Genomic DNA, 16,933 nt, shown 5'->3' with positions numbered 1-16,933 from the left:
CTCACTCTCAACTATGACCCCAAAATGTGAAATGGAAACATTTTTTAAATAAGTGATTCCTAAGTTTGAAGTTGCTTGCTGTTCTAAATCACATAACAAAATCTTGCACTGTTTGCTTCATCACCCACAGATGAGAACCACCCTTTGTCCATCGTATCCATGTCATACACGGGACCTGCCCGTTCGACACCTGGTATCATCTCAGTTATCAAATTAGCTATCTCAGTGTCACAACACTTTATGTTCAAGTAACCCGTATTTTACTTAGTAACAGCCACAAGCAGCAAGGAAAGTGATATAAAGTTGGACGTAGTGGTACACATCCAAGATCCCCAGCTCCCTGGGAGGCTGAGATGGGAGAGTCACTAGCTCCAGGTCAGCCCGGGCTACAGAGAGAGACCCTGTCCTGGAAAGAAACAAGAGTAGTGATGGGAAGGAGGCAGCAGGGTGTGGGAGGGCAGACAGCTATACTCTGGTGCTCTGTGGTGGCACTGCAGGGCACAAGGGGAGAAGCACAGGATTGCTGGGTCCACCATCCCTCTGGGGTGATGGTGGTGGTGAGTACCATCTGTGATTTAAGGTAGCATTGGAGTCTTGAGACACATACCAGCAGATAGCAGGACTACCACAGAGACATTACGCTTTCCTCAACAGCTAATGGCATTCATTGAGCATCTTCCCATGTGCTCAGTGGATATTTATAGATCTTATTTAGCCCAACTAAGCTTAAAAAAAAAAAAAAAAAAAGGCAATCCTAGGGGCTGGAGAGATAGCTCAGCAGTCAAGAGCACTGGCCATTCTTCCAGAGGACCCAGGTTCCCAACAAGCATGCAGTGTCTCACAACCAGCTGTTCACTCTAGTCCCAGGAGATCCAACACCCTCTTTTGGCCTCTGAGGGCACTGTACACACATGCTGTACAAATAACACATGTAGGCAAAATACCCAAACAAAAATAAAAATAAATAAGTCTTAAAAATTTAATTGCAAGCCGGGCAGTGGTGGCGCACGCCTTTAATCCCAGCACTCGGGAGGCAGAGCCAGGCGGATCTCTGTGAGTTCGAGGCCAGCCTGGGCTACCAAGCGAGTCCCAGGAAAGGCGCAAAGCTACACAGAGAAACCCTGTCTCGAAAAACAAAAACAAAAACAAAACAAAACAAAAAAATTTAATTGCAAGTCCTCTGGACAGGGACAGTATCTGAATTCAAATGTCTTTTATAGTTGAACTGTCCTGGGCAAGTCACTTTTTATGAGCTTTGGATTTCGGATTTCCATGCAGATAGCAATCTAACTACCAGAGAGGGAGCACTGGAATACAGTATGTCTAACACACAGCTGGGCACACATGCCTAGCACATAACTGTTACTAACAACGCACTTGATGTTAACACTTTGTAACCCACAAATCCTTTGAAACAGCTCAACACAGAGACAGATGGTACAACCAGCAGAAGAAAATTAAGAACTCAAGGCAGGGAGAGCTAGAGGAGGTAGGGGAGGGGCAGAGGAATAGACCTGCAGTTAGAATAGCCCATTTTCAGTCTTCTTTTGGCTATCACTGTGAAAGTTAGTTTTGAACTTGCTCCTCATTCAGTACTGATTCAAGCACCAAACCCACTGAATTAGGCTCTGAATTTCTGTTTGGAACAGCTTGAGTAGGCTGGCAAGACAGCTCAGTGATGACCTGAGCTCAGTCCCTGGAATCCACATGATAAAAGGAGAGAACTGACTCCTGCAAGTGGCTCACTGACCTCCTCATGCATGCTGTGGCACCCCCACATACATATGTACAAATACATACATGTAATAAAAGTGATTTTGGAATCATGCGTGTTAAGCCTCTTACCCCACTGAATTCTTACTGAACAGGAAGGAAGCAGGTTACTTGCTGGATCTCAGGATAGCCAGATACTGCATGGCAACACAAACATCAAGTCTCAAGGATGAGTGGACAGAATGTGTTTGGGATCTATCTCATGTGGGGGGAGGAGGAACTCCTTCCCCAGAGGCTCCTGGGAAAGGTGAGAACCGCAGAGGGCTGGTAGCTAAGCTTCCCACAACCCTCCAGTCCTCTGTACAGCACAGACATCCCTGTTAGGATTTTTCCTCTTTGTGATGGGTCCTACAGATACTGCTTTTCTCCTCAGGCTGTGCGTGAGGAGGGAAAGGCCTCCTCTCTGCAAGCCTCCTGACCTATAAACAGCTCAGAGCAGAAAGGAGAGCAACGGCTCCAGACTCAGAGGAAAGAGGCTGTCCTTGACGAGGCTCACACCGTACAGCACCACAGGGAAGAGTAATGCAAGCCACTTCACAGAGAAAGTCTGTTTGCCATTCAACACCCAAAGAAGAGTCGAGCCAAAAGAGAGGGAAAGCGGCTGGCCTCCCACAAACTGACACGGTTCCAGGAGCCATTTATCTGGACAGTGCAGTCAGAGAGCAATCAGCCCTTCTGGCATTTGTTCTTCCTAGTAGGTCCCCTGCTTTGGAGACCCAGAATTGTATTGCTGCCACTTGACTGGTGAGCAAGGTCCAAAGCTAGAGCAAGCTCTACATCCCTGCTGCACAACTGTGCACATCACTATTTACCCTGGTGTTTTTAACAGATGAAATAGTAGACCCTTCCCCAAGCCCTTGAAGCTGTCAATATGTAACACACTTGCATTTTTCAATTTCTTCTGAGGTCCCTCTGGACAGGCTGTCACTGCCTTAAAATAATTCCCTTGTCCCTGGGGCTGGAGAGGTAGCTCAGTCGTTAAGAATACTTGTTCTTGCAGGAGACCTGGGTTCAGTTCCCAGCACCCACAAAGTTGCTAACAAATATCTGTAACTCTAGTTCTGGGGATGCAATGCCCTCTTCTGGCCTCCATGGGCATTGCACTCACTTGGCTAACTTGGATGCATGCAAAACATCAATCACATAAAATAAAGTAACTATTTTTTTTAAATATAGCAGCACATATACTAAAATTGTAAAAATATAAAGACGATTAGCATGGCTGCTGCACAAGGATAACATGCAAATTTGTGAAGTGTTCCATATTTTTAAAAAATCCTCATTTTTTTCCTGTTAACATTTATTAAATTTACCTACAATTCTATAGGAATACATTGCTTTACTTATGTTCCTCATTCACTAGACACAAGCAAAAGCTGGTGCCTACAATATCCCCATTCATCAGGATATAAAACCTCAAATTCCACCATAATTTTTTTCCAGATCAACATTTCTATAGTCTGTTTCATAAGCTGGTCAATATGGTTTTACACTGTTTTTACAGTCAAAGAATGGAAATTATCCACGTGTCTGACCCTCAGAAGAGGGCTATGCCAAACATGGTGTTTCTATTTGATTGTTTGATCTACAGATCCCCAGCTTAAATGTTTATGTAATGAAAACCAGGCAATATCTGTATTGTATCTTAAACATTGCCTCCTAGATGGCAAGTCCTTATTGCTGAAGACACCGCATACTTTGGCTGCAGGACATAGAAAAATCAAACTAAAACTGAGATGGGAACTCCCTCCCTGTGGTCAAGCCTCCATAGTGCTGGAATGTGCCAGCAGGCTGCTGGGTGCGGAGAAGCCATCAATGCATTACCCAGCAGTGGATCCTGCATACCACAAACACCACCCTGGCAGGCAGGATTTGTCCACTGTGGCAATAGTGTCATGATTGCTATGGGGGTAACCAACCACTTTCTGATTAGATTTGAGACCTGCTCCATTGACGGGAATTCATGCCTGCTTCTGTAAACCATAACTGCTAGAGGGCAACCTACCACTATTTTCTAAATGGCCATTTATTAAATTGCCTTCTAAATGTTTATGTTTATTCCCTAAGATTAGTCCAGCTTTTCAACTTTGGTCAAAGAAGCTTCTTTTTGTAGAGACTCATAACTAGTCAAAGTACGGAGACTAAGTGACTGCTGAGTGATCAGCCCTAAACAGGACACCTCCCTCCTTCCCTTTCTCCCTCTTTCACACACATATACCAAGGCCTGGGGACATCCTGGAAGAGGTGATGAAAAGATTTTAAGAGCTGGAGGCTAGGCCGGTTGGTGGTGGCGCACGCCTTTAATCCCAGCACTCGGGAGGCAGAGGCAGGCGGATCTCTGTGAGTTCAAGGCCAGCCTGGTCTCCAAAGCGAGTTCCAGGAAAGGCGCAAAGCTACACAGAGAAACCCTGTCTCGAAAAAACCAAAAAAAAAAAAAAAAAAAAAGAGCTGGAGGCTGGGGGGGAGCTCTGTGAAACACTGCCTGGCCTGGACATGGCCATTACACTATGAACTTACAGCAGCCGTGGCTACCTGCATAAGATCAAGCCTGTCAACACTCCAGCAAGATGGGAGAGAAAGGATCCAAGGCCTTGCCCCTAACTGAGGAACTATTGGCAGCTGGCTGATGGCAGAGGGGGAATCATTTTTCTCAGTGTTATAGCCACTAGTGAGTTACCCATGCTCACACAAGCAGCACTAATTAAACTCCAGGAATCATAAGAAATAAAATAAAATACACGGCAGTAGTGGGAAAGGTTGATGGGAAGAAGGGGTCCAGAGGGAATGAGGGGACCAGAGAGGGAAATGGGGTGTCTGAGAATAGAATCAAAATGCATTATGTACATGCATGAAGTTGTCAAATAAATAAAAATACACATGCATACATACACACGCATGCACTCACACATACCAATTATGTTTATGACATATAAGAAATGAATGGATAAAAGCAGATCAAGAATGTTAATTCTAAAATTCTGAAATTATGGATACTATCTCTTCTGCCTGCTTCTGTGAAGATCCCGCTCATTGTGGAAAATTCATAAAATAAAGTAGACCGGAGGTGTGGTTCAGTTAGCAGAGGGCTTGCCTAGTATATACAAGGCCATGGGCTTGACCCTCAGTACCACATAAACCAGGAGTGCTGTGCACACCTGTAATCCCATCATCTGGAAAACAGAGGCAGGAGAATCATCAGCTACACAGGGACCTGAGGCCAGCCTGGGACACTGGGGTTCCTGAAGAAGAAGAAGGGACAGAAACAAGAAGGGGAAGGAATGGAATAAGGAGGGAGGGGAACCATAAAGATGTAAATTACCCATAACCACCACCAGTGATACTAATCTGGTGTTCTGCCACCTGTTATTTATGTAAGAACTAAAATTCATAAATACATTTTGCACATATTGCTTGCAAAGGTTTTTGGCCTTTCAAATGGGGGAGTATATGAAATGTTTAGACAAGTGTGGAAGACACAGCAAGGGAAAGCATGGGGACTGTGTGCACAGGGTGGCTGAAGGCAGCCTGCCCGCTGTGCCCTGCACCTGGCCACATTGCGCCATATTGGTACATCTACTCTAAACAGGGGTGCCTTCCCAGCCTTTTCCTGAAGCTCCAGAAGGCACATACAGTGAAATGAACACGGGTGCTTCACCTCCTTATTTACTTGTTTTATTATTTTAAGCTTTTGAGGCAGGGTCTTGCTATGTAGCCCTGGCTGACCTAGTATTCACAACAATTCTCCTGCCTCACCCTCCTAAGTGCTAAGAGTATGTTGTGTATCCCCAAGTCTGTTTTCCTTCTTTAAAACAAACAAAAAACAAATAAACAAACAAAACCCAAGATTGTCTTTAGTGGTGTATATTCAGTGCAGGTACACAGAGTTAAGAAGGCATGATATCCCTTCGAGCTTTAGTTAAAGATGGCTGTGAGCCATCTGATATAGGTCCTCTGTAAGAAAGAACACTTCTCACTCTTAATCACTAAGCTATCTCTCTAGTGTCCCACCCCTTCCTCTACCCCCCTCCCCCTCTCTTAATTTAGTGTCTTATGCATATGAATATTTTGCCTGCATATCTGGTCCCTGCAGAGGCCAGAAGAGTACAAGTATAACTCCCCTGGAACTGGAGTTACAGATAGCTGTGAGCTGCCATGTGGTGCTGGGAACTGAACCTGGGTCCTCTGTAAAGAGCATTCTTGACCACTGAGCCATTGCACCAGCCCCCAATTTCTTTATTCTCCTACATCTTCTACACTGAAGTCAAACTTCTATCCTAGTGAAAACGAGTTTAAACCACTTTCCTCAAGGTCACCAGGACCCAAAGCATCTGTTAGGCAGTTTCCCTTTGGGCAATCTCAGCCTCCCTCCCACTCCACCCCTAGTGGGGGGCTGCTTGGAGGGATAGCAGGGCACAGTCCACTGCATCTGCAAGAAATGGCCGCCAGCAACTCTTTTGAGCATGTCCCCCAAGTGGAGAGAGAAGCAGAAAAACCCCTGGAGAATCAGGCTGAGAGGGTCAGTTCTCAGTGGTGGGCTTTACCCAGTTCTATATTACTCCCCAGACCCCTGGGGGCCATGGATGAAGCACTGGGTATAAGTCAGACCCCTGAGATCAGAGCTTACAGTTCATCTTCTTCCCCCTTTCTCCAAAACAAGGTCTCACTGCTATGTAGCCCTGGCTGTCCAAGAACTCACTCTGTAGACCAAGTTGGCCTTGAACTCACAGAGATCATCCAGTCTCTGCCTCCCAAGTGCTGGATGACAGGAGTGTCCTCTGGCCTCAGCACTTCCAATAGGAAGCATTTCATCTATCCAAGGCAGGCCTGACTTCCACTCCACAATAGGGAAGGTTACAGGTTTGTCCAGGCAGATGCCGACCCTGTGGATGAAGGTGTCATTCCTGACAGCAGGTAGCCTTGAGGCTCCTGGGGTCAGCAGCAGCCCTTCTCTCAGGCTCTCAGCACTGCCAGGGGTCAAAGAGCAGCTTAGCAAGCTGGGTGCCACCCATCAAAATGACTACCTGACAAACAGGACTGCTGTGGGTCGACCCATGTCCCCCAACAAAATTCATGTTTGAAGTCCCCCCCACCGCCCCGCTGCCCCCAGGATTTAGAATGTAGTCATATATTCAGAGGGCAGATCTGAATATTCAAAAGGTCACTGAATCCTGGACTAGGCATGACAATGGCACCTGAAGACCCAGCTGCTCACAGATTGGAGCAAGGGGAAAGGTTGAGACCAGCATGGACAGCACAGTGAGACCATGTCTCAAAACGAACAGGTCTTAATGCATATGACAGGACTCCAACGAGATGAAGAAGAGCTGACAACTAGACACTGGGTGGCCACAGTCTGCAAGCCAAGGACACAGGTCTCTGAGGACAAACATACCAACACCTTGACTATTAGCCTCCAGGCTGAAAACATACATTTATGTTGCTTAAGCCACCCAGCATTTTGCAACAGCAACCCAGGCACACTAACATAGGAACCTATAAGCATCTACTGGTGAGTGGGCGGAACTGCAGGTGGAGCACTGTTAATTGCAGGGCAGGAATGAGGCCACTTAGGCTTCATGAACTGATTCTCATTTCTCCTACTGGGTGACTTTGAGTACTCCATCAACCTGTTTCCTCACTTCTAAAATGGAGAAAGCATGGTGCCTTCTCTGTGAGGTGTCTGGGTAGATGAAATGAGGTGTGCAATATGGCTGACCACACATGCATTGGCACAAACACTCAACAATAAGTATCATTCATACTACTCATTAATATGATAGCCCCATTATCAGAGCAACTCTCAGTAGAAGAAACTGGCCAAATGTGCTGGCTAGTTTTTATGTCAACTTGACACAAGCTAGAGTCACCTGAGAGGGGGGGAACCTCAGTTGAGAAAATGCCTCCAGAAGACTGGGCATATGGCAAGCCTGCAGGGCATGCTTTAAATTAGTGATTGAGGTGAGAGGGCCCAGTCCATTGTGAGTGGTGCCACCCCTGAGCTTGTGGTCTTGGGTTTGATTAGAAAGCAGGCTAAGCAAGCCATGAGGAACAAGCCAGTAAGTAGCACTCCTCTATTCCTCCAGGTTCCTGCCAGGTTTGAGTTCCTGCCTTGGCTTCCCTCAGCGGACTAGGATTCAAGATATGTAAGCCAAATAAAGCTTTTTCTCCCAACACTGCCTTTGGTCATGCTGTTTCATCACAGCAATAGTAACCCTAACTAAGACACCAAGGGACAAGGTTTGAAGGTATGGGAAAAATGAAAAGAAGATTTCAGCTCCTCTGGCCATTATTTTTGCCAGGCATCCTCACAGAAACTGGAACCCTTTTGTGTTCTTGCCTTTCCTTCTTGAGATGTTCTAAGAATCAAAGACAATCATGCATGTGTTATGTGTATTTTGGTAAAACTCCATCCATAAGTTACTGGGAGCAAGACTGGTTCACAAGACCTACAGAGCAACATTTGAAGGGGTTGAAAGCAGCGACAGCAGCCTGCATGTCCTTCCCGACCCACCCCACCATCTGATGCAGCAGCTAGAATATGCAGATGTCACACCAGAGCCTTAGAACCTGCAGCACCTGGGCCTTTGTCCCACTCTGCCCTGTGACACTTCAGATGTTTCTACCTCTGGGCTGCTTTCTCTGCTCCGAGTTCACCTAGGAGCATCTCTGCAGACTCCTGCTGGCTTCTCATCTGACCCTCTGTGAGTGAGTGCCAGTAACACCAAAGGAAAAGGTATCAGAGGCTTGGTTTTTGTAAAACATTTGACAGCCCTTCAGAAACTCACCACAAAAAAGAAAAATAAGTAAATAAAAATAAAAAACAAAAACTGGCCTCTGTTAGTCAAAGGAAAAACCAACTGGCCAGTCTTGCAAGACAATGGGCCCCAGAGGGCCTTGCAATAGTCACCTGGGTGGAGGGGAAGATTAAAACCCCATGGGCAGAAGATGAAGGGTAATATACTTGGCCAATTCACAACTAGAATCACTATGCTGAGATCTGTACTTTTCAACCTAAGAAATCTCAAGTGCTGGTAATTAGACCTGAATTTTATCATTGCCACTTAATAGATGAGTAATGTTTATAAACATTTCCACATACAAGGTGTCACTTCATTCTCATTGACAACAAACACTTTTTTTTTTTCATCATAATCAGCTAAGACAAGGCACCATAGAAGGTTAAGCAACTTGCTCAAGATCGCACAGCTGGGAAGCACAGGGCTGGCAGAGAAGACACAGACTAGACGCCAAAGCAAGAGGTCTTTCCAAATTGATTTATGCCTTCCTCCATGGGCCAAGATGCAGACGAGAGGAGAGCTCATATGCAGTGTGACTTCTATTTATGTGTGTAACCCTGCACATTAGCCAAGCTGGAAAGAAGCCAATTATGCAAATTATAAAAGTAAAATTCCTAAACATAAAGCTGTCAGGGAGCAGCTCGAGCCACAGCTTCTCCCATGAAACTAGTGGTCTTGACTGGGATGATTCTGCACCCGGAGGATGTTTGGCAACACTGGAGACATTTTTCATACTTACAAGTAGGAGGGGCTACTAGTGTGTGTGTGTGTGTGTGTGTGTGTATACATACATACATACATACATACATACACACACAAGCCATTCCTTGGTGTAGAGGACAGCTCCCCACAACAGGGAATAATCTGTTTCTAGCAAACTAGAGCAGAAGAAAGATGGGCCAGGCTTCTCAAAGGTATGAACACTATGCAAATTTGATGTGATGGTGTTAACCTTCCAGGTTCTTGGGCAAGTTAACCACATTGCATCTCTTTACTATAAAACAAGATGGGGGGGGGGCAATGTGACATAGTAATTCTCAAACGTTCTTGTGCCCAGACAATGGCCTTGGAGTCTCACTAAAATATAAAATCGATTCCTAGAAATTCTGTAGCTGTCACCATCACCCAGGACATCGGTTGCAGGTAATCAGCAAACTACAGTCCGAATGGCGCAGGTGAGCAGGTGACTCCTAATCTTTCTAAGCAAGATTTGCATGTCTGGGGAACACTGGCTAGCCTAGAGGTGACAAGGGCTTTCTCTAGGGAGTACTAGCTTCTGCAAGGCTGAGAGGGCTGAAGGCAGCCCAGCAGATGAAAGGAGCAGCTGCCCCACCAAAACAGCCCTCACAGAGCAAAGCTCCAGCCACAAGCACCCGGAGAGGGTGAGGAAGGATGCTCCAGCCATGGAGAACAGCCAGGAGCTAGTCACAGAAAGACACTGTAGACACACCCAAGCATGGCAAAGGTCTTTTTTCCACCCCAGCAATGACTTGCCCCCATTAACTCCTTTGGGGAAAGGTACCCACAACATTCTCCAGGAAGCTGGCTGACCTGAGCCTCAGGGTAGAAGAGTGCCACGCTGCAGGCACCCAATCCTTTGACTGGTCTTTTCTCTAAGGCACAGATCAAACACTTACGGTCTGGTAGTACAGTTTTATCCTAACGTCCAAAGAGCTAAACAAGAAAGAAAAGAAAAATGGAGGGAGGAGATTCCAGGCCCTGGCTGAAGAACCACACAGAGGCAAATGTATATCCTACTTCTTCCTTTTCATCTCTTGACGTGAGCTAGGCATCCTCATCCTGCCCACATCACCTGCTCAATTACCAGGCAGAGGGACACAGCTGGAGCACAGCCTGCACAGGATCTCCACAAAGGCATCCCAGCAAGCTGACCCAACTCAGGAAAGTCTGGGCATGTGCTCATCTATCATTCTCCCTTCCACTTCCCAAGGTGATATGAAACAAACTTCTGCGGCAGGCATCTTGGTTTTCAGATGCTCGTCTTCCCATAAAGGACAGTGCTGATGGGATGTGCCAGGCATGCCTTACTCCTAACTTTAGGAGAATTGGAGGGCATTAGGACCACCTGCACAATTTTTTTCTAAATGATACTCCCATCCAAAACAGAGCCTCCACACCAGGTCCCGGGCATCTAACTCAGGGATTCTAAGTATAGCCAAAGACATAGCATTTGTGGGCGCAAACCTTCAGTGGGGATCTTGGGCTCCAACTTGGAGCTAAGCACCAGGGACATTCAGCATCAAAGTGAATCCAGGCTAGCAATGAAAGGAGGCAGAAAGGCATGTTCTTGAAAGGAGGAGAAACAGTCTGGTGTGGCTGGTTAAGGTGGGAGCACACCAGACACTGGTTTGCCTCTGAGGTGCTGGTTTTATTTCAGCCCAGCATTATACTGTGCCCGGCACCAACGGAGGGAACAGCACATTGTAAGAGCTAAGCATCTCCTTTTAGGACTATTCAGTCACCCAGGCATCGGGGTATTCACAAGGAAGTGGATCTGCTGGTGCTGAGGAAGGGAAGGGCAGCATGCAGCTAGAGGAAGCCAGGCAGCCTGGGCCAGGTCCCTGAGGACCTTGGTTCCACCTCCTACAGCAGGTAATCCCCCCGCAGGGGCTGGGGGCCTCCAGTCCTGGACTCCATCCTCAGACACTGGCTCCACCCTGATGGGGCTGTTACCAGTCAATTCTAAAATGCACAAGTGGGCAACCAAGGGTGCTCTGGCTACCCACAAAGCTGCAGCTTCCTGCATGTCATCTCCCTTCCAAATTAGCATGCTCCTCTCTGGATAGAAAGTCGGTGTATTCTGATAAAGGACACTGGCTAAGAAAGGTGGCCCTACTATTTGGCAAGGGTGGGTAGCCCAGACCAGACCCAGCTTCTTGTATTTGCAAAAGCTGTCCCGAGACCAGAATGAACCTGATGCCCCTCCCTTTGGGGGGGTCATCCTTCAATGTACACCAATAGCTTAGTCAACTAGCTCTGGAGACAATTCCATCAGCTGCCCCAATCACATCTTTCCCGAGACTGAATCTGATGGGCCCGCTGTGTCATGCACCGCTGTGCGTGAAAATTGCCCCACAAACTCTGTAGAGGGCAGGGAGGTCTGGGCGATGGCCTCACAGGATGGCCTCTCTGGGATGCAGAAACCCTACCTGGTGTTATCAGTGGCAACTTGATGCGGAGAGCGCCCTCCCAGTCGTGACAGCATTAGCCAGAGCCCCTCAAGTTTCCTCCAGGGTAACATAAGGCTGGTGGCTGGAGTCAAGCTGGACTGCTGGAAGATGCTGTGCAGCTCTACTCTGCTCCACTTCACTGAGAGGAACCAGCAGCAGGTGAGGATTTAAAATGCAGCAGATGAGATTTAGGTTAGATTCACGGGCGAACTTCCTGACTAAGAGGGAAGCATTGGAAAGGCTGACCCATTACTTAAATTTCACTGGCAAGCTACAAGAGGCTGATTGTCCTGCCTGCCAGGACTGGGGGGTAAGTAACACAGAGGCAGCATCAGTGCACAATGGTCAGAGGCAGGGGCCTCACCCTGACTGCCAAGAGCCGCTTCACCGCTGACATGCACCTGAATATACTTATCTTTGAACTAGAAAATCAAGTTCAAAGGACTGAAGGAAATAGAAGAAAAAAGTCAAATGTTCTATGCACTTCAGGAGAAAAGGTCTACTGAACAGGGAACACCAACCACCATGACAACGCAGATGAAATGCTTCAAGGCTGTGATGACCCGGCTGTGAGTGTGACAAGTGTGTGAGACTCATTAAAAGCTGTGCTCTGCCAAAATATGTACCTGTACATTTCAGAAAAGAACAGAGGCGCTGTAGTGCAGGCCTGTGGCAGAGCGTCCAGCTATCATGCAAGAGTTCGATCTCCAGCACTGAGGGGAGGGGAGGGCTGGGCCTATCTTGCACGCCCTTAACCCCAGCACTCAGCCCAGGAAGACCAGCCACACCACGGGAAAGAGGGAGGCAGGGAGAAAAAATAGCTGCCGTGATTGGCAGTAACTATCTGTGGGTGTGGAGGTATACATTCTTACTTTCTTCTTTTTTGGGTATTTCCAAAACATTGTAAAGTAAGAATAATCAGAAAGCATTCCCAAGGTGGGAAAAAGCAGAGAAAGAGGAGAGCTGGTCTCTGACAAAGCTCTACGAGTGAGTCCACCTCATCCACACAGCCATTATTCCCAGAAAGCAAAACGCTGACACTCGATCCCGTACTTGGCAAGACAAACACAATCTGCCTTCCAGAACAGCCTGGCGTGCCCATGAAGCACCTGGAAACCACACAGAGCCATTCCACTGGGAGGCACAGGACTCCTCAAGAGAGTCCGGGGTTCCCAATTCTTGTCCAGCCCTTTCTGCTCATCTCACCCAGTGTGAGGGTGAACAGCAGGGGAGGGAAGAGGGGTCTGCTGAGCAGAGCCTCCTGGAGCAACCCTGAGAACATTCTAGAGTCAGAGTCAGCCCCTGCCAACTGCTTGCCCAGTGCAGCCAGGGGCACCACAGGCCTCATCCACAGTCTGCAAAGTAGAAACTGTTGGCTTAGTTCCATTAAAAAAAAAAAAAAAAAAAAAAAAAAAAATGGCGACTCTGAAATTCAAGGCCATTTGCCACAAGTCACACCAAAGGACATTAAGTGGCAGGGCTGGGACAAAATTCTGCCCACGCTCCCCAAGTCAGGAAAAGTGTCCTCCTCAGCCACTTCTAGCAAGGGCATCCATGCAGAGCACGCTGTAGATCACACCTCTCTTCTAAACTTTCCTACTTGACTTTCTCAGCAGGCTGCCTCACTCTCTCTTGCTACTGTCCATGGATAGAGATCAGTAGCCCTCCCTGGCCACCTCTGTGGCTGACTATGGCCAAGTCCCTCAACCCTCCTCACGGACACTGAAGGATGCTGAGCCATCAAGAGGTGGGGCTCCCTGTGAGCATCCTCTCTGGAGGTATAGGAGCAGCTTGTGTCCTGGAGTTCACAGATCCTGTGAACAATATCCCCTTCCCACTCAAGGCACATCTGAAGCAGGCAGACCCCTCAGCCTTCCTACAGATGGAGAAACTGAGGCTGAAGAGGTTGACCTTCTCTGACTCTATGAAGAAGCAAACCTAGAACCAGAACTGCAGTGTTGCTGAAACTCGTCCTGGAAAGTCGCAAACAAGTGTCTGCCCTCTCTACAGGACCCCAACTGTGCCAAAAGACAAGTCTAGCAAGTCCACCTAAGTCACTGGGCTGACTTACAGGACAAAGTGACCCCAAAGCATCGGTACCGCACGTAAGTGCCACCCCAGCATGGATGATGCTCCCCATAGCTGTAAAGACAGAGGCCCCTTCAGCTAACCTACTGTCTTGCTCTAAGCTCCTCCCGAGAACACAAGGCTACAATTTGAGTAGAATCACATAGAGCTGGCCAGGAGGTAGGAGAGGGAAGGTCTGGACTCTGAGGTGAGTGGCCAGTGGTGCTTCTCAACCCCTTCTTCTAAGAGCATGTGTCAACATCAACATGTCTGACCTCTTGGAGAGCTCTAAACATAGTCACAGCTACTCTTTAAAAAAAAAAAAAAAAAAGATTTATTTATTTATTTATTTATTTATTTATTATGTATACAGTGTTCTGCCTGCATTGTGTCCCTCCAGGCCAGAAGAGGGCATCAGATCTCATTACAGATGGTTGTGAGCCATCATGTGGTTGCTGGGAATTGAACTCCGGTCCTCTGGAAGAGCAGTCAGTGCTCTTAACCCCTGAGCCACCTCTCCAGCCCCCACAGGTGCTCTTGATGAAGCTGAGGGCTGTTCTGCTCCAAGGGTCACACTCTACGAGATGAAGTCTATTACGTTGGGCTCCATGATCTTTTCACAGAGGCATATTGAGAACTTGGGCTGCAGGCCTGGGTTCAGATCTCAGCCCCACTGTCTCCTACAGATTAGGAGCACAGGTTTTGTTTGAAAACGGGACCAAGAAGTTGAGGGATGGGTTACATCAGCCTAGGAAGAGGCAGCTTTGTCCGTGTGGAATGGCCAGTAGCCCCCGCCTTGCTTTCAGATCTTCCTTAGAGGACCCTGAACACACTCTTCCTGTTGTAGTAAGGATCTTTCTGCCTCCTTTTCCCAACCCATCCTTCAGGGCTCCTAAGCCCCAGATGTACAGTCCAACCAGGGCCTCCCGATGCTCAAACTGGCTGCTTGACAGCAGGGGGCTGACTGTGCTATTCCACTGCTGAGTCCGCAGTAGCCGTCTACTGTTTCATGTGATGCTACAACAAACTACCTGAAGAGCACACAAATGGCACAATCCAGTGAGAAGGAGCCTTACAAAACTAAACCAGGCTGGGTACAGTGGCATACACCCATCCTCCCAATGCTCGGGGGCTGAAGCAGGTAGACTGCAGACATTTCAAGACCAGCCTGGGCAATACAGCTAGTACCAGGCCACGGGTGTGGAACACAACCCTGTCAAAACAAAACAAAAACCCACAACATAAGTCAAACAAATAAATCTCTTCTAAATTGTGTTCACTGTCACAGAAGGACAGGAATCTGCAATATATAAATAAAGGGCTAGGCTGGGGAGACAGTTCAGCCGGCAAAGGCACTGGCCACAATCCCAACCCGAGTTCCATACCCAGAACCTGCATGGTGGAACAATGGATCCAACTGACACAAGATGTCCTCTGACCTCTACATATCGCCATGTCAGGTGGAGGCCCATACACCCTCTACACACACACACACACACACACACACACACACACACACACACACACACCCTAAACATTTTTTTTCAGTTGGGAAGGATACTTATCAGAATTTAGAAATCAATATGACAAAAAGTATTTACAAGGCTGGAGAGATAGCTCTGAGGTTAATGGCCAGCCCTGCTTTTACAGAGGACATTGAGTGGCTGGCTCCTAGGCACCTAGAACCCCAGCTCCATGAGGATCCAATTCCTTTAGTCTCCACAGTTGCACTCACATTCACATGTACAGACACACACAAATAATTAATTTAAAAATTTAAGTGTTTATCACAAGAATTTGATTGTGTATGTCTGTGATCCCAGCACTCAGGAAGCTGAGAAGGGAAGCACCATGAGTTGAAAGCCCACCCAGGCTAAAGTGTGAGTATGAGATATTTTTCAAGAGGGAAAAGAGAAATTCATGGCTTCTTTTTAGTGGTTTTAAAAAAAAAAGGGAAACAACTTGGATGTCTGTAAATAGGGGAACTGATAAGTATGACTACTAAATAAATAAACTAAATAAATTACACATCTATACATACAGACATTAGAGGGCTGGCTGGAGAGGTGGCACAGTGGGTAAAGGCACTCAACCCCAGGCATGATAAATCAGTATTTTAATGGATACTAAACTGAGCATGAAGTACACACTTGTAATTATAGTACTTGGGAAGTAGAGGCTGGAGTAGTGGTTTTCAACCTTTCTAATGCTACAACCTTTTAATGCAGTTCCTCATGTTGTAATGACCCCAATCATAGAATTATTTTTGTTGCTACTTTATAACTGCAATTTTGCTACTGTTATAAATCATAATGTAAGTATATGATATGTAGGATATCTGGTATGTGACCCTGTGAAAGGGTCATTTGACTCTTCCCCAAAAGTGGTCATGACCCACAGGTTGAGAACCACTGGGCTACAAGATTGTGAACCTCAGGCCAACCTGGGCCGCATACTAAGACTCTATCTGAAAATAATAATGAAAATAATAATAAATTTAAAAATTTTATTAAATTTAAATTTTTTTAAAAGGTAATTTACTACATACCTTACTTTTCTTTTAAACAAACTTTGTCCTCTATGGACAAAGTATGGACAAAGGTCTACTGACAGGAGAGTAACTAAAACATTCACCCATACACACCCAACACACACTCGTGCATGTAAAGCTCTAGTGATCACAAATACAAAATCTGCTTCACTGGGCATCAACAGGCTATCAGAAGGGCAAGGGCAAAACCCACCTCTGACCTCTGTCAGCCTCCAGGGCTACCCATGGCCCCAGACTCAGAGCCATATCCCTCCAGCCTCCACCATCAGCTAGGCCTCCTTCTCTCCGTTCTGACTGTCTAGGTACCCGGTAAGCCAAAGCCCTTCCCTTCCTCACACCTGTAACTCTCTTTACCAAGAGAGGCAGCACATCCATGGGCTCTGGGATTAGAACCCAGACATCTTGGGTCCACTTGGTCCGGCTGTCACAGCATCTATGCGTATGTAGCACACGGCCAGTGACTGCCTCATGTTTAAGACGATGAAATCATGGTGGCAGGCACTATGGAAACAGCACAGTGAAAACTCTTTAATCAGTGCTGGTGCTATGAATAG

The 16,933-nt window shown here is 46.9% G+C and overlaps 1 protein-coding gene and 1 non-coding gene across 3 annotated transcripts in view; one reads left to right on the top strand and one right to left on the bottom strand.

The window, feature by feature from the left end:
• The window catches only part of Plekha7 (pleckstrin homology domain containing A7), a 191,768-nt gene that overhangs the window by 95,430 nt on the left and 79,405 nt on the right, over positions 1-16,933 (bottom strand). The window lies entirely within an intron of this gene.
• LOC131902867 (U6 spliceosomal RNA) lies at positions 2,937-3,043 on the top strand. The gene has a single exon (XR_009377148.1). It is a non-coding gene; the product is annotated as a U6 spliceosomal RNA (small nuclear RNA).

This window comes from Peromyscus eremicus, chromosome 1 (genome assembly GCF_949786415.1).
Source record: "Peromyscus eremicus chromosome 1, PerEre_H2_v1, whole genome shotgun sequence".
NCBI classification, from domain to species: Eukaryota; Metazoa; Chordata; class Mammalia; order Rodentia; family Cricetidae; genus Peromyscus; species Peromyscus eremicus.
Note: the sequence above shows the minus strand (reverse complement) of the source record. Positions and strands in the feature narration are given on the sequence as shown.